At 37.8% G+C, this 22,277-nt stretch overlaps 1 protein-coding gene across 20 annotated transcripts in view; it reads left to right on the top strand.

Annotated features, from left to right (window-relative positions):
• shank3a (SH3 and multiple ankyrin repeat domains 3a) overlaps window positions 1-22,277 on the top strand; it is a 323,493-nt gene that overhangs the window by 25,516 nt on the left and 275,700 nt on the right. The window lies entirely within an intron of this gene.

The raw sequence follows: 22,277 nt of genomic DNA, 5'->3' as shown, positions 1-22,277 counted from the left end.
ATAGAAATGTATTTAATTAGTTTTAATTAGTTTTAATTAATTAATTTAATTTAGAAAATGAAATTATACTCTCAATATGAAACTAATAGCACCAGTAGGTGGCGACATGTCACTATCTTAATGAGTGAGTCATTCGGTCAATTATTTAACAGATTTGTTTAAATGACTGATTAATTCAGAATCAAATCAAGTCAGTGACTTGCTTGCCAGTTTTTATGAATGGGTCACTGAATCACTGGCTCACTCCATTTGATAAAAAAACATGGATTCATTCAGTAATAAAACACTGTTGTGTGTTGCTCGGAAAAGCACAAGTTCTGCTGTCACTTTTTTTGGCACTGTTTTTGTTAATGAAATTGAGCAAAACAGACAATATTGGCAATATTGAGTCTACATTTTAACGCAAACTTGTTTATTATTACATAAAAAAAAAAAAAAACACATTTGCAATAATGCAGATATTCGTGGAAAAACAGCACTCTTGCCTGTGTGATATTGCTAAACTATATCATATGAAATAAATATAACACTAAAATCCACAGAAGGACATTTTTGCTCTTATATCTTAAATTTATGCGCATGTAACTGCATTCTAATAGGCTACATTGCATAGTCAGTCCTAATCTCTGATTTCATGATGATTTCTGTAGAGAATCATGTATGAATACGTGCCTTTGTCTCTTTCCATCTCGCTTGCTTTTCCTGCAAAACCACATTATACTTTACAATACAAAATGAATGTGTTTGGTAATGCCAAGAACCTGTTCTCTAGGGGAGCTTAAATGTGGGTTAAACTCCCAGTCAGAGATTTTAATGAGGATTGTATTAAGCTCCCCTTTTTGTGTAAGATCATTCGGTGGCTTTTGAAAATTAGGCTTATTTCTGAAGCTACAGCAGTTTTGGTGTGTGTCTTAGTGTTGTGTAGTGCATGCTGTGTGTTTAATATCCAATCCTTTAAAGGGGTAATGTCATATAAATTTAATTTTACTTGAACTTTTAAAATAATAAAAGTTGGATGTAACTTTCAAAACTCAGAACTCCCTTCCCAGTCCATAAAGAGCTGACACAAAGCTCCAAACATAAGCCATTTCTAACATCAGATATATGAATACATTAACATGACTGCCCATGTTTATATATATAATTTTTTACAAAATTTTTTTTTTTTTTAAAACACAAGAGTATTTTACTATCATTTTAAGTCATCTATAAAAGTAATTAAATCCAATAAATAAATGATCTTCTCCTTTTAAAGTTTTGATGGCGTTTGTGTACACACTGTAATTATTATTATTTTTTTTGAGTACCTGTTCAATATTTCAAAAAGAAAACCCTCTGGGAAACTGAAATTGATCTTTAGGATTTGCTTTTTGCAGCTGAGAAGAGAAATGCCCGTGGGTAATGTTATTGAGTTGTGTATAGCTAGACTGACGATGCGAATATCTGTACGACTTAAAGTACATCATTTATTCTCTTATACCTAACAAAAATATGCAAGGTGCCAGGAGGATCTTGTCTAACAAACCGTGGGCCATTCAAGTCGATTACGGCTATGATACGAGTCTGTTTACTGCTGCAAGGCACATGTAGTTTCACAAACACTCGGAAATGTTATACGATGGTGTATGAGAAACACCAATGCTTGTAGAATTGTGTGGAAATGTGTGAGTGCGAAGTGACTGTGTATATGTGTGCCTGTTGACATTACACTGCAAAATGAATTATTAAAATCTCGTTATTTATTAATATATTTTGCTTACCATACAATTCACTGTTAAAAAACAAAAAACAAAAAAACAAGAACTAATGTGTAATATGGCTAATATAAATGCATTCCCTGCCATTTTTAGTTTCTCTCTCTCCCTCTCTGTCTATAAAATGAACAATTTATTACAGCCTTTATCTACATTCTAGACTACATGAATTTATAAACCCACACTGTTAATTCATGTTAATTCATAAAATATTAATAATTAATTATACAGTAAATAATAAATAATACACTGTAATTTTATTAATTTAAGTCATATGTATAGAGAATAAGACTAAATATATTGTTCATTGTATTATTTACTAATGTTAATGTTAATGTATAGAACTTTATTGTAAAGTGTTGCCATTTTTAAATAATTATCGTGCTACAGGTTTTTTTTATATATAGTGGTCAGCATAAGCTGAAAACAGCAAAGTTTTGGGAGTGATGCAGTTTTATTATTTTAATTATCATTATCGTTACAAAAGTTACTTCAAAGAAATAGTGATGATTAATAAGATAATCAACGCAACATTTTGGCATCTCACATCTGTAATAAAAATCTGCTAAGCTATATTAGCAAATGAAAAAATATATGAATGTATACAGTTGCAGTGTAATTGTTTATATCCTAACACTGCTGCATTTAGCAGTGTGCTGTACATGACTTATCCTCGGACTGCAGAGCTGGTGGGGACAGACTTGTATTAGAATTTGTGAATGAACTACTCTAGTTTCTGAATGTTTGTACCAAATTCAGTCCTGTGTTGGAGTATTAAACAATGAGAGTGACTGGCTCCATTCAGTCATGTTGTGGTCATTGTGATTAAACCTTCTGCTGTTATGGTCTTAAAGACTGTATGGTTACAGTTCACCCCCACCCCCGTTGTCAGTCCTAAGTATATGTCAATGACTGTCTATAGAACGAGATTAAGCGCTCACATAAGAAGTGAAGACCATATTTGCAGTGTCTATGTGGCCTTGGGCACTCAACAAGTAGCTCTGTTGCCATTGGTTACCCAACACCGATCCAAACACAATGTACTCAATTAGCTTAATTTAAGGAAGTTAATTGGAAATTCTTCATCGTTAGTCCGTCATTATTTTCTATAGCTTGCTGGGGCCCTTTAATCAGCAGCAAACATGATTTGTATGATCATGCGTGTGATTTGTGTTTTAATATGATGGATGGAGAATTCCACCTTGTGGGTCTTTTTTGTTTTCGAAAAATTTTCACGTTCCTTTCCTTTTTTAATAATGACTTGAATCTCACGGGTCAGTGTAACTTCCTGCCAGGATGTGTGATTGGATGTTTTGTGGTTAAAGGATGCCATACAGGGATAATTGCTTATAATGTCATGGGCTCGACTGAGCTGCCGGAGGAGTTCATATTATATCTTTCAGATGCAATCAAGCTGTCTTTTACCTCTCACCACAGGTGTGTGTATGTGTGTGTGTGTGTGTTTGATCCGTCACTTCCATCGTGGAATTCGATGCTTGATAGCTGTGAGAGTGGACTTGCATAGATTGCCTGCTGTTGAAGCCTGGGGTGAGCAATCTCTGACTCAACAAACATATTGTCTCTCACATACACACACACACACACACACACACACTAAAAATGTTCAGTTAAATGTTGATTGTGAAGACAGCGCTCTATGCACGGATAGGGAAGTTTTGTCAGTCTCAGTGCTGCTCGGACCTTAAACAGTATTTAAATGCTTCCCAGATTTACCAGAAGCTTCCTTTTGTGATGTTCTCGTTTGACTGCATCCGATTGCAGTGTCAGGTTGAATGACTGGAGCAGACGAGACTCCTCAGAAAGTGAGTGATGAGGCAAAGCAGTATTATACGAATAAATGTCTATATTGAGTTTGTGAAAAACGTGGCCCCTATTGACCTGATTTATGGAAGAGAACAATAATGTCAGAGCTAACTGCCCAAATATGTCTGCAGCTGCCTTTTGAAATAATATCTTTGGATTCAGTCAATGGAAATTTTAATCCACTATGTGAATTGATAACTAGATCAAGTTTATTTGATTTTTGTCAGAGGCCGCTAAAACTAGATTTTGTCATTTTTCCTGAAGAAAATGTGAGTGGTGCTTGTTGGTTGCCACAATACTAGGGTGTTGCTGGGGTGTTGATGAGGTGTTGTTGGCGTGTTGATGGGATGTTGCAGTGGGTTTGTGGGATGGTGCTGGGGTGTTGATGGAGTGTTGCTGGGATGTTGATGGGGTGTTGGTGGGATGTTGCTAGGGGTTGATGGGGTGTTGATGGAGTGTTGCTGGGATGTTGATGGGGTGTTGGTGGGATGTTGCTGGAATGTTGCTAGGGGTTGATGGGGTGTTGCTGGGATGTTGTTGGATTGTAGCTGATATGTTGCTGGGATGTTGCCTGGGGTGTTTGTGGGATGTTGCTAGAGTGTAGCTGGGGTGTTGCTGGGATGCTGCCTGGGTGTTTGTGGGATGTTGCTGGGGTCTTACTGTGGAGTTGTTGGGGTGTTGCTGGGATGTTGGTGGGATGTTGTTGGAGTGTAGCTGGCATGTTGTTGTGGTGTTGGTGGGAAGTTGCTGGAGTGTAGCTGGGATGTTGATGAGGTGTGGCTGGGATGTTGCTGGGGTGTTGATGGGGTGTTTCTGGGGTGTTGATGGGGTGTTTCTGGGGTGTTGATGAGGTGTGGCTGGGATGTTGCTGGGGTGTTGATGCAGTGTTGATGGGGTGTTGCTGGGATGTTGGTATGGTGTTGGTGGAATGTTGTTGGAGTGTAGCTGGGATATTGCTGGGGTGTTGCTGGGATATTGCTATGGTGTTGATGGGATGTTGCTGGGGTGTTGATGAGGTGTGGCTGAGATGTTGCTGGGGTGTTGGTATGGTGTTGGTGGAATGTTGCTATGGTGTTGATGGGATGTTGCGAGAGTGTAACTGGGGTGTTGATGAGGTGTTGCTGGGGTGTGGCTGGGATGTTGCTGGGGTGTTGATGGGATGTTGATGGGGTGTTGCTGGGGTGTTGATGAGGTGTGGCTGGGATGTTGCTGGGGTGTTGATGCAGTGTTGATGGGGTGTTGCTGGGATGTTGCGAGAGTGTAGCTGGGGTGTTGATGAGGTGTGGCTGGGATGTTGCTGGGGTGTTGATGCAGTGTTGATGGGATGTTGATGGGGTGTTGCCGGAGTGTAGCTGGGATGTTGCTGGGGAGTTGATTGAGTGTTGCCGGGTTGTGGATGGGGTGTGGCGGGGATGTTGCTGGGGAGTTGATGGGATGTTGCCGGGATGTTGCTGTTGCTGGGATGTTGCTGGGGTGTTGATAGGGTGTTGCTATTGATAGGTTATTGTCTGTGTGTACTGGTATAGAAAATAGACAGATCACACATCCAACATGGTGTTATGATGTGCAATCATAATCCATAAAGGATTACTGTACACACACACATGCTGCATTGTGAGCTCTTGGACAAATATATTGTTCATTGTCAGTCAATAGCTTACAGCTACAATCGTCTAGCAGTTACTTGACTTCCTCTCTAAGTCGGTTCAGGCACAGGAAGCTCTAATATCCTTGTGTAATGGAGTGTTTCCGTGTGACCCTCCACTGTCTGCAATTAAGCTGTCGCATTTTTGTGAGGTTAATTAGTCTTGTAGACTTTATGAGCCATGTAACGTAACCCGTAATTGATACATATGGTCTTTTCATTGTTTAACTGACTTTACTAATGTAATGCTTTTTGTTGTTGTTTTTATGAGAGAACATATAAAAATAAATAATGAGATCCTTTAAAGCAGATTGACTGAGAAGGCCTGTAATTAAAATGAGGGGTACTTTTGTTTTTTAATCCTACTTGTATTAATGTTTAGTTTGAGATGGTTTATTAAAGCTGAAGTTTTCCCAACAAGAGCAGCGAGTTACTTTTTCTTGTCAATACTGTTGTTTGGTTAATATTCTATAATTACCAATTTTGTATGTAAATGTAATCTGAGACCTTTGGGGATTCCTTTAGTAAATTAGAAAATGCCGCTTTACCCCAGTGTTGGTTATTAAAGCAGCAAAAAAGAAAAATATCGATTCTGGACTTTATTAGCTGTAGAGGAGCATAGGTACACAAAGTTAAAAAATTAAGAAAACGGCTTGCATAAAGTGTTGTTTAGTGTAATATTAGCTGTGTTATCTAACATAAATTACTTTGACACCCCTGCTTTGAAGAGAATATTTGTTTTATGTTTCCTGAACAGTGTTTATGCAAAATTAATATGTAAACCCTTAAGTGCAACATGTTAGTGGCCTCCCCATTGTCCAGGTGTCTTATTACTGGGAAAATAGGACAAAATGAAATGCATTTGAATGAGGGTTACTGTGGGTTCATTCGTGACCATGTCATTGGCTTGAGATTGAAACCTGCTGAAAATGTCACTTTAGTGTATGTGAGAATCCTAAAAAGAGGCAGAGACCTTTGATCAGTTAACGGGTGTCTGTGAGAATTTTTAGCTGCTCAAGGACAAATTCTTTGTTGCTGGGTTTGTACGTATTAAGAATTTTCTTTCTTGCCTTGCAGCTAACTCTGAGAAATATAAGGTTTAGTAAGTAATATCTCCTTTTTGATGTCTGATTTTGATGTCTTCTGCTTCCTGATGCCAGCAGATTCTCCCTTTTCTCGATTTTAGAATATTGCATCCTGGAATTACAGTAACTTTAATTCTCTCTCTTTTTTTTAAACTGGATGTGCAAAATATGTATGCAATAATAATATTTTGTACATTTCATATACACTATAAGTGATGATCATTATTTGTATCGTGTAAACTATCCCTTTAAGAATGTTCGCTGAAGTAGAACATTTCTCTCTGTCTATCTCTCTCCCCCTTTTGGATTATTTGTTATTTTTAACAGTGTACTGCTTTTGCTGTGAAACCCCTTAATAAGATCTTGTGCAACCAATTCCAATCAGATGTCATAACATTTGGAGTAGCATATACAATTAGCTTCATTATGAAGACATGACAGGGATCTGGAGAAGTATCAATTATAGATGATAAATAGCAATGATAATAGCAATATCTCTTAAATATCTTTATTAAAAACTGCAAAGAATATATAAAAGAACTTCTAAATGTTACATATTTAGTGTAAATCGAATGATACAAATGAAAAGGATTTTAATTCCAGGCTTTAACACAACACATTGTGAAAAAGTCCATGTGAGGCGAATCCTTATAGCACTTCCACAGTCCTTATATGCAAAGTGCTATACAAGTGAAAAATGGAAAATCTTTCCAACCAATCAGTTTACTTGGTTGGTTGTTTTTTTTTCAAGTATATTGAGTTCAGGTCTCTTCATCTTCAGATCTCTCTTTTATGTGAGATTCAACAGATAAAGCCATAGAGCATCTCTAGTGTTGTTTATTGATCTCAGAGTCCTCCGCTCAGCAGGCATTTCCAGCAGGCCTGCTCTCCCAGCGCTGTTATGAGTGTGTCGTATGAATGGATGAAAATGAGGCTGCTCCGGGCACTGCTGCTGGAATCATCGCTGGCCTCCGGTCTGCTTTGGTTAAATAATGAGGCAACACACAGAACATGTATAACCTAAAAAGATCAGACCGGAATCGATACAACTACTGAGTGCTCTGTGCAACATCTCTCTCCCTCAATCACCCTGAGCAGGTTTGGGAACAGAGGTAGCAGTAATGGAGATAGAGCGATGAGAGGAAAAAGATTTTGTTGAGAAACATAGAGGTGAATGAACAAAAACAGGAGAGCAGTTGCAGAGATGAGCAAAGACTTTTGTCTGACTCCATGCACTCATTTTGATCCATTTTCCTGGAGGTCAAGGACAGTTTATTCTGCATGTTTCATTTTGGATTGTTTTTTGTAACTTCTCACAAAATGTATGCAAAAGTGTATGCAAACAGTCTGTTATTAACGCATATGAGGGTTATATATACATACAGTGTATGTGTGTATATATATATATATATATATATATAGTAATGTTGTTGTATTATACAATGTTTATTTTATTATTATTTTATTTCATAATAGCAGTGATAATTGTAAAATTAATAATAATGTGAAAAACAACAACAATAGTAATAAAATAATAGTTATGATTATTGTTGTTGTTTTGTTGTATCATATATTAATAATAATAACAACTATTGTTATTACTATTCATAATTATTATTATTGTTATTTTACATTATTGTTTTTAATTTTACAGCAGCGATAATGATAAAAAATAATGTAATGATTAAAAATATGTGTGTGTATGTAATGTCCTTTTTGGACAAAATACTTCAGAGAAAATATTATTAATAAATAAGTAATTATTTGCTTTAATAATAATATTTATTTATTTAATAATATTTGAATTATTAAAATGTGTGTATATACATGTCATTTAACACAGTCAGATATCGCATCTTTTCTGTGTAAACATGGCCTTGGTGTTTCCCTCTCAGTTTCTTTCTTACCAGTATTGTCTCTCTTTCTAGGAAAAAATCTTTCAAGTACCACTTTCTCATTGATTGGTTGTCCTCTCTTTCCTTCATCTGTCTGTCTCTCTGTCTCTGTAGACATTATGCACCTCCATTAAATCTCATTTCACTCTGTTTGTCTGGTAGGTTTCTCTCTCTCTCTCTGTCCTCATTCTTGCTGTATGTGTCTGTGTTGTAGCCTGCAGGGCAGAGTGAGAGACGGAGAAGGCCAAACTCTGTCCTGCTGCTGCTTGTGTTCGGAGACGAGACTTCTGTCTGTTTGGCTGGGTAGATGCTCAAACATTCGCCACATGGCATGTGCTGAGGAAGAAGTGGAGGGAACACTTAATGCCTTTTCATTTGGCTTGCTCAATTTCAAGATGTGAGATCAGTAGATGCCAAATCTCTCTTTTACTGGGTTTTCACCGATAGAGCTAGTGCTGGACCCAGTGTTAAATGCATTTCCACCAAAGAAAATGTTTTTTTAAACATATATATTTCTGAATTGATAAATGATAGTTAAATTAAAAGCATCTTGTGATGGTGGTTTTAGTTTGTTAACTATAATAACCCTGCTTCTATAGAGTTCAAATGTTCAGTTTTTCTGGCTGAACGTAAGTTTGTCTACGAGCGGTTTTATTGGCGTCTTCTGACTCAGAATGATGGAGCATGTCGCACAGGGCCTGCATGTGCAGGGTGGTGTATCTGAAGAGCTTGCTGAAGTGAGCAAGACCAGAGTTTAAAGTCTTATCCAGCAACATCAATTATAAGAAGGATGGCCCCACAGTGCAGCTGTTAATGAGGCCCCCAGTCATTAAACACCAGCCACCAACAGTGTGCTCCACTAAACCTACATACCAATAAACCTCATTGCACTTTGAGACTGTCGGCAATAATTTATGTGGAATTAAATAGTTGTAAATATAAGATGATTTTATTCTCGTCTTCTCTCATCCACTACATTTAGTTTTTACTTAGTGTTTTTTAGAGTGTTATTAGATAGCTGCTAGGGTGTTCTGGGTCTGTCTCAGTTCTGTTTCTTCATGTCATTCCAGACAGACTGGATGATGATGATGAGATCAGATCTCTGTGTGGAGCACTGTCTGTTGTCAGACTCCTTGTGCAAACAAAAACCTCACTGAATTATTACAATTAATGGCAAGAAAACAAAAATTAATCCAAGAGCAATTAAAGAACCTCAATATTGTTAAGAATATACACAGATACATTGCAAATTGCAAATGAACTCTTATGCATAAATGCAAGCATAAGAAGCAAGTTTTTGTTATGTGGTAAACAAGCTGTAATGGACAATGTCATTCAGAAGGTTTTCTCCTGAGTTTTCTGCCCTCCCTGACGTCTCTCATCTTCCTCTCTATATCCCAAAACAAACCTCTTCATCTCCCTTATTAGGGCAGGTAATTGAAACCGGAGAGGCTCGTCATCTCACCTGGTTAATGTTCATTCAAACTTGAGCACATCCTCTGCTTCCCATTAGCCATCCTCTCTCTTCTTACTCGGCTCATTTATTCACACCATCCAGCTCTTTACTCAGCATGTCACTTTCCAGCCTATTCCAATGAAAGCTGCCAGAAGCTTTAGCTAAGGCTGTTCGTTCAATCTTTCTTTTGGCTGGTCTTTTTTTGCTTTCAGAAAGTCGCGAGAGGGCAATAACCTAGCTTACCTCTGAAACATAATCAAGCTGCGTTCCTCAGCCCAGCCCTGCCCCATCTTTTTATCTCTCGTGAACAAACAGCGGCTAAATGAGTGCTAACTGTTGTTTACACGGCGCTAACTTTGTCCTCGCCCTACAGTGTTATTGTTAAATAAACTTCACCCAGCCAGAGCTAGCGTACCCTTCAGTGCTACTTTGTCAGAGCCGCAGTTCTGTTCAGCTTAATAAGAGGGTACTTGGGTGCACGGCTAGCTAATGCAGTGTGTACAGCTAGCTAATTAATTTGATAGGCTAGTCACGCTCTGGCATGTCCAGAGGGATAGGATGGATTGTAGGGGATCAGTGACACAGATTAAAAGAGAGTTGCCGCCGAATGTGTTTCTCAGATGGGTACGGACAACCCTGCACCACTGTGTACTTTCATTAAGCTAATGCCGCTGAGTTTCAATGTGATAGCGACTATTAGCAGCCAAGCTATTTCCCATCTCACTGAAACTACTTGTCCCTCATCACCCTTTTCTAAAGCTAAATAAACAGTTGTGTGGGATAGTCTAGTAGAAATTATGAAAAACTAATAGGGCTTTCTATATTGCAGCAACTTTGATGTGTTGTCGCAGCTTTTTATATGCTTTCAGGCTTTGTCGCTCATGGACAATTCAGCTAAACTAGCGACTGATTGTAGCTCCAAACAAGCTCATTTAAGTGGTTTATCATATGGGTTTTAACCTGGTTTGAGACTTTTTTCCCACATTGACGGGGACCTGTTTGAACTGGTTAAGCATTTTACAAACATAATGTGAATTAATTAACCAGCTTACAGTAATTGCTTTAGGTAGCCCGTACAAGTTTTTTTTTTTTTTTTTTTCAGAAAGTACATAGATCTAGTCTTCTATTTAGTGTGTACTAGTTAAGCATGCTACAGCTATTATACCTTAACAAACTTGGTTATATAAGACATTTAACCTCCATCCGTCCGTTTTATTATATATTCGATCTATTGTTCGTTCTATCATTCTATACTATCATTCATTACTTCTATCTGTCGTTCATTTGTTCGCTATCATTTTATCTGTGTTGTTCATTCTATTTATCATTCATTCATATTGTTCATTTCTATCTATCATTCTTTCCTTCTATATGCCGTTCTATCATTCTGTCATTCGTTTGTTTTGTCGTACATTCTGTCTACCATTCCATCTATCCTTTTTTGTGTCTGTCGTTCGTTGTCTATCTATTGTTTATTCGCTCTTTTGTTCCATAGATTTTTTCCAATTTTCTATTGATCATTCTATCTTTAGCATTTTATAAGTAATATACGATTTGCTCTTAAAAACAACAACAAAAAATGTCCCTTTTGTACAAAAATATTTGATTTGAGATATAAAACCTTGTCTTAAGGATGTTTAGATATCGTGACTGGAAAACAAGAAAAATACTGATTAATAAAATGATTTTTGATTTTGTTTGAAATGACTCATTGTTTACTTGTTTACTCATGAGAGGCCAGATGATCTAAACATTCCATACACAGTCTTGTCCCAGTTCAGATGAGGAGAACATTTAGTTTATTCCAAATCTAGAAGGATCCAACCAGTGCAAAAAAGTCCAAATAAAATGAAGAACAGAATGTGAGTGATCCTTTGGTGAATGCATGCCCAGGTTTCATCTTATCTAAATCTTGTTGGGCCATCCTGCTGTGAGCCTGGTGGCATCGTGAACAAACCAGAACAGGAAATCTGATCAGCTGGAGTAATGAGCTCCGAGCTGCTGCTTCTCTTCTTTGCATCTTTTATAGACCTCCACAAGCCTGCTCAACGGCACCTAAATTCTTAATGACCGCTCAGACTCTGCTGTATATACACTCGTTTTCGCCTTCGCTCCCGCCACGCTCGCAGCTCCCTCAGATCGTTTGCTTTTACCTGACGGCGGGAAACGATGTGTCTATTTGCTGATAAGGAGAATGACCTGTTTTGGATGTAGCTGAAAGCAAAGTGTCATAGTAATGAGAGGATAGTGCTTCGGCTCTCGTGGCGAACATAAAAGACAAGACACAAAAAAGGGAGGAAGCTCTTGGCAACGTCTGGGAAATACTTGATATGAGGTTGCCATGGCAACCTTCTAACACATTGAAATAGTCGTTTATTGACGGTAATGGCAATACCGCAAGCGTGCAGTGACGAGTTGAGTCAAAACATTTGTGCATTTTATGTTACCATGTAATTATGCTAAAACAGTAATCATTTGATAAGGGAAGCACTGCACAATGCCACTTTTTTATCTTTTCAGATCTTCATAGTCAACAAACTGTACTTTTTTCATAATTGAGAAGTAATTTTCCTTGAGTGTGCACCGTTTTGCCTTTGAAATGTAAGACAAGAGTTTCATTCTTTAATAAAAGGCTCTGGGCTCTCCGGACTGCTCTGATGAAACACTGTCAGAAATGAAAAAACTTATTTTCTCTCATGTCTTCTAGAGACATGTTCCTGCTCTTCCGGTCTCCTTCCTTATTAAACTCTATCTATCTGTCTGTCTTCTATGTATGTATATTTATATGTATGTATGTATGTGTGTGTGTGTGTGTGGTGTGTGTCTATATATATATATATATATATATATATATATATGGGTAGTTGACAGATAAAAATAGTGTGACAGCAAAAATGTAGGAAGAAAAACTTAACATACAAATACCATGGGAAAAATGTATCTTCATTTTTAGATACAAAAAGCATGAGAGAGATTTATCTTCAATGTTAGTTTCTTTTTTTTTCTTTTTTTTACATTTTTGCTGTCACACCATAGGACACATTGATATGTCAACTACCCACATATGTGTATGTATGTGTGTCTGTGTATGTGTGTGTATATATACAGTATCTCACAGAAGTGAGTACACCCCTCACATTTTTGTAAATATTTTATTATATCTTTTCATGTGACAACACTGAAGAAATTACACTTTGCTACAATGTAAAGTAGTGAGGGTACAGCTTGTATAAGTGTAAATTTGCTGTCCTTTCAAAATAACTCAACACACAGCCATTAATGTCTAAACCGCTGACCACAAAAGTGAGTACACCCCTAAGTGAAAATGTCCAAATTGGGCCCAATTAGCCATTTTCTCTCCCCGTGTCATGTGACTCGTTAGTGTTACAAGGTCTCTGGTGTGAATGCGGAGCAGGTGTGTTAAATTTGGTGTTATCGCTCTCACTCTCTCTGGTCACTGGAAGTTCATGGCACCTCATGGCAAAGAACTCTCTGAGGATCTGAAAAAAAGAATTATTGCTCTACATAAAGATGGTGTAGGCTATAAAAAGATTGCCAAGAACCTGAAACTGAGCTGCAGCACGGTGGCCAAGACCATACAGCGGTTTAACAGGACAGGTTCCACTCAGAACAGGCCTCGCCATGGTCGACCAAAGAAGTTGAGTGCATGTGCTCAGCGTCATATCCAGAGGTTGTGTTTGGGAAATAGACGTATGAGTGCTGCCAGCATTGCTGCAGAGGTTGAAGGGGTAGGGAATCAGCCTGTCAGTGCTCAGACCATACACCACACACTGCATCAAATTGAGGGAACCATGAATGCCAACATGTACTGTGACATACTGAAGCAGAGCATGATCCCCTCCCTTCTATTCCAACATGATAACGACCCCAAACACACCTCCAAGACGACCACTGCCTTGCTAAAGAAGCTGAGGATAAAGGTGATGGACTGGCCAAGCATGTCTCCAGACCTAAACCCTATTAAGCATCTGTGGGGCATCCTCAAACGGAAGGTGGAGGATGTCGTCATGGAGGAGTGGAAGAGGACTCCAGTGGCAACCTGTGAAGCTCTGGTGAACTCCATGCCCAAGAGGGTTAAGGCAGTGCTGGAAAATAATGGTGGCCACACAAATTATAAAATATACATACACGTTAAAAAAAAAATAGGTTAAGACTGTATTTTAACTATATGGGTTTGATTGGATTGTGAAAAATGGTTGTTACAGACCAAAATATAATATACCAGACTCGGTGTGATTTTTGCTTAAAGTGCTGTATGTAATTAGTTGCCAGTTAATGGAAAATGGAGTGTATTGCAGCCATGGAATCCAGCAAACAAACCAGAGATCACAAATGCTACCTGGGGAAGTCGTGGCCTAATGGTTAGAGAGTCGGACTCGTAATCCAAAAGGTTGCGAGTTCGAGTCTCAGGTCTGGCAGCAATAGTAGGTGGTGGGAGTGGATCTTGCTGCTTTTACCTCTTGCACCTGGTTTTCTCTGTTCTGTCGTTTTTTCTGTAGCATTTACTTGAGAGTCTTGGGCAACTGCAGCATTTTGCATTGCCTCTATCTGTGTTTTGGCTAACTCAGTTGCTCTGTATACTTCAATAGCTCTGTGCAATGACAAGTAATTTTCACAAAGTAATCTTTCTTTGAGAGAAGGGTTTGTTGAATACCAACTTATCTCTGAGCATGTCATTCTCACTTGGGCCAAACTCGCAGTCTTTGCTTTTTTACCTCAGCTCTGTGATGAATCTGTCCACTGTAATGCCCTCTGCCCTGGGATGAGACCAGAATTGGTGCCTCTCAAACACAACATTTTTTTTTGTGGGCTGCAATAGTCTCTGAATGCTGTTAGCACGTCTTCCATCGTCTCATTCTCTTCATCAACTAAATTGACGGTGAGTGTATTATACACCTCCAACGCCTCTTCTCCAATGGTATGTAGCAGAATGGCTATTTTGACTGGCTCCTGTTTGGCACGCGCCCCTGTTGCAGTCATATACAGACGAAAATGTTGCTCCCATCTGCGCCAATTTTCTGCTAAATTGCCCGTTAGCACTAGTGACGAGGGTGGCTTGAACTGTTCCATGTTCGTCTGCTGACAGCATGCAAATTTTCTGGCGTGCTAATCCGTTCGTATCAACAAAACTGTTCGCAGGACTCACTCTACTGTCACTTCTGACACCATGTTATGTTCTTGTGTCCTGTATATGTTTGTCCGAATGGTCCGTGTCTTATTTCTATGTCTAATAAACACACTGTGAGACTGTGAGCTGCTTCTTTTACTGACTCTCATTCCTTAACCATCATTGCACACAACCCCCAGGCTAGAGCAATCAACCAACGATCAGTACAACACACAAGTCAACTTAATCTAACACAGAGTATCAAACCATATCCACCACACCGTGAGCAAGGCACCGAACCCCCAACTGCTCCCCGGGTGCTGCAGCATAAATGGCTGTCCACTGCTCCGGGTGTGTGTTCGCGGTGTGTGTGTGTGTTCACTGCTGTGTGTGTGCAGTTTGGATGGGTTAAATGCAGAGCACAAATTCCGAGTATGGGTCACCATACTTGGCCACATGTCACGTCACTTTCACTTAAACTGAAAAGTCTCTGCATCCATCTAAAAAGCTCTATGATCAGAGGCTTATTAAAATGCAGATAAATCAACTCATCAACTATAAGGCTCGTCACCTTCTATTGTCAATTGTGCTTGTTCCTATTAGGTGTCCTCAAACTGGCAACCCGCATGAGCGCCGAGTCTGAGGAGGAGAGAGTGAGAAACAGGCCTGGTTCTACGGGAGTGCTAGAGGGTGCTAAGCGCCCTCAAACGAAATCAATAGCACCCTCAGTTAAAGCTGTAATAATGGCATTTCATTGCAGATTTGGCAAACTATCCAGTGCATTTGCGCTTTGGAGATCAATTTCTATTTCAACGTGTTTTTGCAGCGTTTCTTGAACCCAACAGAACAGAGATTCATTGTACAGCATAGAGAACTTCATTGATTATAATGTAATTATGTGAGATCGCAATTACTAAGAACTCACAGAACTAAGATGAGTAACAGCTTTTAGTGATTAAAAACAGGAGTGCTGTTTGTGCCACAGCAATGGACTGCACTAAAACCTTTATATTAAGGTTAGAGCACCCTCAGTAATTTAAGAAGCACCCTCAGTGATTTGATTCTGTAGCCGGGCGTTTTAAACAGCTGTTTATCTATTACCTAACATAGTATGTATAGTCTTAGTACCTTCAGTAAAAAAGGAAAGTTGTTTCAGCAGCAAAACTTTGATAATTAGCATTACAAAGAGATGTTTTGGTTGGAATAGCATGTACCATTGAATCATCTACAATAACACCAGGAATTGTGTATTGAGAAAGTAAATAAACTTTTGACTAAGGCATTTATCATATGTTTTTATTCAGTGTGAGAAACAGATGGAGAAAATCAAAGGTGGGAAAAACAACCTTTTAAATAGCTAATGTCTTGTGTAATGAAGTAAATGTGCTGTTACTCTTTCATCCGTAACTTTGCAACCTTGAACTGTTCTTTATTCTTATTGAAATTAGTGGGGTGTGCTGAAAACAGTACATTAAGATAGTTAGCATTTTTACACAAATACTGCATTAACATTGCTCTGAAATCTAATCGCGTATGCATCATGTTCATCATCAAGCGTAAAAACTTACAAATTTATGCATGCTTTTAGGCTAAAAGTGTTCTCACAAAATAGGCAGCAAGCAATCAAGAGCACCTTGTGAGTGTGGTTTGTCATTCTCTTGTTTAAACACTTCCATGCGTGTCTGAGCAGCTCGTGCAGGATCTGCAATGACTGCCTCAATATTTAGTTAGGCATCCTGCCTCATTACCAAAATCCATCATGTAGTGACAAAAAAACCCCTTCTTGTGTACAGTAATGGTATCATATGATGATGGTATTGCAATGTATGATTAGCATATTCATATACCATGGTATTTAAAGAGAACTTCAATCTACTTTAAAGAATACTGTGGTCTTACTATCATCGTAGTAATAAATCCAATCCCATCCATCCATCCATCTTTCTATGTATTATTGATGTTCCATCCATTTTTGTGTATTGTTTATTCCATCCATCTTTCTTTCTGTGTATTGTTCTTTCCATCCATCAATCCATCCATCCATCTTTCTGTGTATTTTTCTTTCCATCCATCCATGTGGTGTTCTGTCCATCATGCATCCACCCACCCATCTTGTTGTGTTGTTCCATCCAGCCATTCATCTTTCTTTGTGTTGTTCTGTCATTCTTTCAATCAATCCATCCATCCATTTGTCTTTCTATGTATTGTTCCATCCATCCATCCATCCTTACTTCGTTGCTTGGCTTTAATGCTCACTTTTGCATCAACCAAAAAAGGAAAGTATAATGACAAGTCCTATGCTAAGCTCTAGACTGTTGCAATAAAGTGTTGTTAAATGCCTGCTTTTTACTGATCTCAACCCAGAATACACCAGTGAAAAACATCCATTATTCCATAACTCAGAATTGACCGTATGTATTCCTGTGTATCTGAGCATGCAATCCTTACATGTTGGTGTGTGTGTAGAGTCTGACATTCTCCCCCTTAGAGATCTGAGATTTTTTTTTTTTCTTTTTATTCCTTTTTTCTCTTCTCTTTACTCTGTGTTTGGTTCTTCCTCTGTTTCCATGGTAACATATCAAACTATCGGAACCTCCTGTCTCCACCCAATCCAGTCCCCCTCCCGATTTGGTTGTAGGTCAGAGATAAAGAGAAGGAGAGAGAGAGAGCAAGTAGTCTTAAAGGTGAGTGGAATTTAAGGGCGCTTTTATGGCTAAGCTCTCTCTCTCTCTCTCTCTCTCTCTCTCTCTCTCTACTACTTACAAATACACTTGGATCTCTATGGTGATGAGAGCAGCAGGCCTGTCTGCTGTTTGCTTGGCTTCTGTAATGGTGAGTAACACATGAAACTACCCTAATTCTCCTTACTGCTTAAAGTAAAACAAGTCTTTGTACTTTTGTCATCCATATTGTATCAGTTCTACGATGCATCACTTTGATGTCTCCAGTGCGGTTGTATGCTTGAATTACTCTGAATTTTTGTTCAGTTTAATTGTTTTTGTTATGTCCGCTTTCTCCCTCGCTCTTTCTCTAACTCTGTAACTCTTTGGTCTGCAAGTACCAAAACCTACTGAGCTGCATATCTAGACAGCATTGCAATCCTAGAATACATTGTGATGTGCTCAGTGAAAAACAGCTTAGGTTTGTTTAATTTGTTAATTAATTAATTAATTATTTCAGTTGCATGTGGATGTGAAATGCACTGTAAGAAAAAAAATGTAGAAGAAATTCATTTTCTGCAATGAAATTATTCGTTATTCTTGTGTGTGTGTGTGTGTGTGTGTGTATATATATATATATGAACAAAATAACAAAATTTAGAACAGTTAAAAGCACTGAAGTTACTCGCTCAATTTAAATAATAAATAAAAACTGAACTGAAAATAAAACTACAACTGAAATAAAAAATAATTTAAAACTAAATAATTAAAAAGAAAACAAAATAAAACTAGTAAAAAGGACAAAAGCACATAAAATGACAAAATTGGACTAAAATTAAAATGTAAATATTCAGTTTAGATTAAATACATATGAAAATGATATATTATAAGTAAGTTAAATATCACTGGTGTAGAGTAAACAAACTCTGTCACTATCAAACAAGTGATTGGCCCTTATTTGTTTGATCCACTCTCAAGTGCACTTCTTGTAAGGTGTAGCTGCCTAAAGAGTGTTCTAAGTAAGCCACATTAGGGATCTGATGCTGCCTTGCTGTCTATATAGGCAGCTACCTTCTATGTTTTGAGCGAATCTCTCTCTTTCTCTGGCTGTGTTTGTTGCAAGTAAGATTAAATGTGGTCTTTACAGGTCAGACTGACACTTCACAGCAAATGAACTGAAGCTCTCCCAGTAATCAGCTCATAACTGACTTCCAAGACAAACACACACACCTACAGACTGGCCTTAGTCTTACTGCGACAATCAGATTGATACATGGAAACACAATCAGGCCGCTAATGGAAATGGATAATGAAGTGCTTTCAATCAGCCTCATGCAGAGTGTATTCATGAGCATAACAATTTTAATTCCTTTATTTCATTAGTATGATACTCCTTGATATTTTGCCATAATTATATTGTGTGTCATTTATATGCATTGTACTTTCCAAATTACATCTAGGAGGCCACAAGTTGGGCATGTGGGTAGTTTTCATTGAGGGAAACCAAAGCGAGGAGGTGCTTTATTTATAAAGCTTGAGCAATAGCTTTCTTATGCCCTAAGAACCCACTTGACCTTCTCTCTAAGTTGGTTGGTTAAACAATCAGTCAGTCTTTCAGTAACACAGTCAGATGGTCTGTCATTCTGACAGTAATCCAGGTAATTAATCCGTTTCATCCCTGTTAGACATAACGTATGTGACCAACTCGCGTTTCTTCTGCTATTTAACTTCTGCAGTGGCATTTGTGCTCTTAAAGAAATATTGTAGGTTTAGTTAAGCTCAATTGACCGCATTAATGGAATAATGTTGAATACCACAATAAATAACTTGCACTAATTTCTCATTTCTCTTTCCTTTTTTAAGCTAAAATCGAGGTTACAGAGAGACGCTTACAGTGGAAGTGAATGAGGGCAATTTTTGGCAGATTTGAAAGCTTAAATGTGAAGCTTAAAACTTTGTGAAACCACATATTTAACTCCTCTGTTAAATCTTTGGTGTTATTTGGGCTGTAAAGCTTTTACAGTCGGTTTAGTGGTTTAAAGTTTATGGCGTTCTATTGCCATGGCAAGTGTGTTGTAAAATTGGGCATAACCTTACACAGAAAAGTTTACTAAGCATTTTTGTTTCACATTTAAAATAACATTCATATCATTTATGTCTTGTGGCTACTATTAAAACATTGAATATGTATTAACAGATTAATTCACAAGGAATCGGTGTTTGTCTTTGTCTAAAGTTGCATACTGTCTGAGTAGGTATACTTTTGGACTTTTACACAAGCATGTTCTGTATACAGTATGAATGTGCTTAGTCGGACATACTATATTCATCATATTTACATTGCCATGTGACTTACAGTGTCATTTGCGTCTCAAATCCTCTCCCATGGCCTCATAGGAAAGTGAAGTGTACTTTAGTTGTGCACTTCAAAATCTTTGCAGTGGTAGCTCATCTGGGTTCTTTTTGTCTCCTGTTTTATGAATACTGTGAATTCTTTTTGCACCTACTGTATAGTAGGGATGTATTCAGATGCAGCCTTTGTTTATAAATTACAGCAGCACATAATGCAAGATAAAGGATTTTCAATGTGCAAATCAAACTCATGTGAGCTCGATGCATGATGTTGCTGCTCATTTGCATGAAGTTAAAATTTTCTCAGCTTCGTCAAGCTGTTGGACATGCCGTATCGTGTTGCCAACGGCCATTGACTCTCATGTCACTGGAAATCACAGACTCTCATTGAAAATGAATGACTTCTGCTTGGTTTATTGCTGCAAGTTGCTGTCAGTGTGAACAGGGCTTTAAAGGTGCCAGATGGTTAACCAGATGGGTAAAAGTCTTGCAAACATGACTCAGAAAATTAAAGTAGTTCTGAGTCTAGCATCATTTGTTTGCAGATGCCACATGGTTTAACATTGTATTATGTAATGCAATGATGTTCAGACTTTTTAAAAGCAAGCGAGACCATTTTAAAATGTTGGACTATTTTGCCTCCATAACCTGACTTCTTTCAGACTAGTGGAAAGAAAACATTCAAAAGACACACAAGTTTTTTTTATTATTACACTTTATCTATTTGCATCTGTAGAATCCAATTACGAGACATATCTTTAAAGGCTGCTTTCTCAAAATGATTTTTTTTTCTCAGTCAGAAATCTCCTTTTCAGTAGCACTTTATACACCAAACTTTATAGTTTTATTCCTATCTGCTGCATATCTTGAAGGTTTTTGCAGAGAGGTTGATTCATATTTTAATCACCTTCACATTTCATTCTTAACTTGCTATTGACAGTATTTTTGGACTTCTAAAAACAGATTCTCCTCTGATATCCAACAAAATAAAATAAGAATTGAATCTGATTTATTTGCCTATTTGCACATTTCAGAAAATCTGTAATACAATAAGTAAATAAATAAAGACATTTTTCCTGTACTGTGATCCAAATTTTGACCATTCTCACCTTTAGTGTATTGACTTAAGTGTACTTTTCGGCCAACAGGTTCAGATTTATGTTGCTATAAAGTGTGTAAGCGTTTAGTATTTGGTAATACTAAATGGGCATGAAACTTTGATCACATTAAGGTTGTAGTACTCTACCTGGACTGATATGCTCATTCTTTGAATAATATATTTGCAGGTGATCTCAGAACTGATGAGTCACCAAACTTTGCTCTCTTTCTTTCTGATCACAAATGTCAAATTAATCCTCATGTGGTGTCACACTGCTGTAATACAGTCTTGTCTCCCTAAAGCAAATGTGTAAATTATTAGATCAGATTAATCATCATAAATGATTAATCTAACCTCATACAAAGTGTCCTCACAGACCAAAATCTGAAGATCTGCTGCCATAATGTGCCCAAAAATGAACACAAGATAGTCATCGGTCAGGACTCTGTGATGGTGATCGGTACATAGCGTGATGATTTTGAAGTGGAATAAATTAAGTTGGTATTAAAAATAATGCTAATAATGGTACACTACTTTATCTGTTGTGTTTGTACATTGTTCACTCTCACAAAAAAAAAAAAAAAAGTACTACGGTTTGGGCACTAATATGTAATTTTAAAGTACTAATATGTACCATATGGGGGCAAATAAGGTACAAAGATGTACCTTTTAGCTTTATGTACCTCAGGGTACCGGCCCAATGACAGCTTTGTACTTTTTTCTGAGTGTTAGAGAAAAATAGTGAGACTAAAAGAGCTATTTAACTGATGGATAAAAATAGATTATTTGTAGTGTAATCTCTGCTAGTGACTAGATATATTGGTGCTTTCTGCAAAAATATCAGTCTTCACGGTTACTGAGTGCAATGTTTGCCTCTTTTAGAATAGTTTATTTTTTCTCCTCTTTTGTACTGTAGACCAATTTTTGAAGATCTCTCTCTCGCTTTCTTTCATTTTCGTTGGAGAATAATGCATTAGTCTAGAGCTTTTGTTAATTCATCTTTTTTGTTCTTTCACATTGAGTGTGAAGGATCAAAATGAGAACAAACGACGGTGGCCATATTTCTTTCCGATGACGTCAGTTTATTCATATGCCAACTGATTAGTGTGAATAATATGCACACACAGTCATTTATAGAGAGAAAATGGTTGAGTGTGATTGAGACGGGTTGATTTGTGCACAGCATGTGACGCTAGAATGAGAGGAAAGAGAGAACTGTATGTTTGAAATAATACTGGGCTGCTTTTGGTTGGAAGTCAGCCTTGGGTTGTGCGCTCTAGGTGGTCTCGCTATAACTGAAATAGCTTCAGCTGTGACTAATAAGACTGATAGAGTCTGCCACACTGAACTCGTCTATTTCACACTGTGCAATGGAAAAA

Source organism: Onychostoma macrolepis, chromosome 18, assembly GCF_012432095.1.
Source record: "Onychostoma macrolepis isolate SWU-2019 chromosome 18, ASM1243209v1, whole genome shotgun sequence".
NCBI lineage: Eukaryota > Metazoa > Chordata > Actinopteri > Cypriniformes > Cyprinidae > Onychostoma > Onychostoma macrolepis.
The sequence above is the reverse complement of the archived record's forward strand: the minus strand, read 5'-3'. Positions and strand labels throughout refer to the sequence as shown.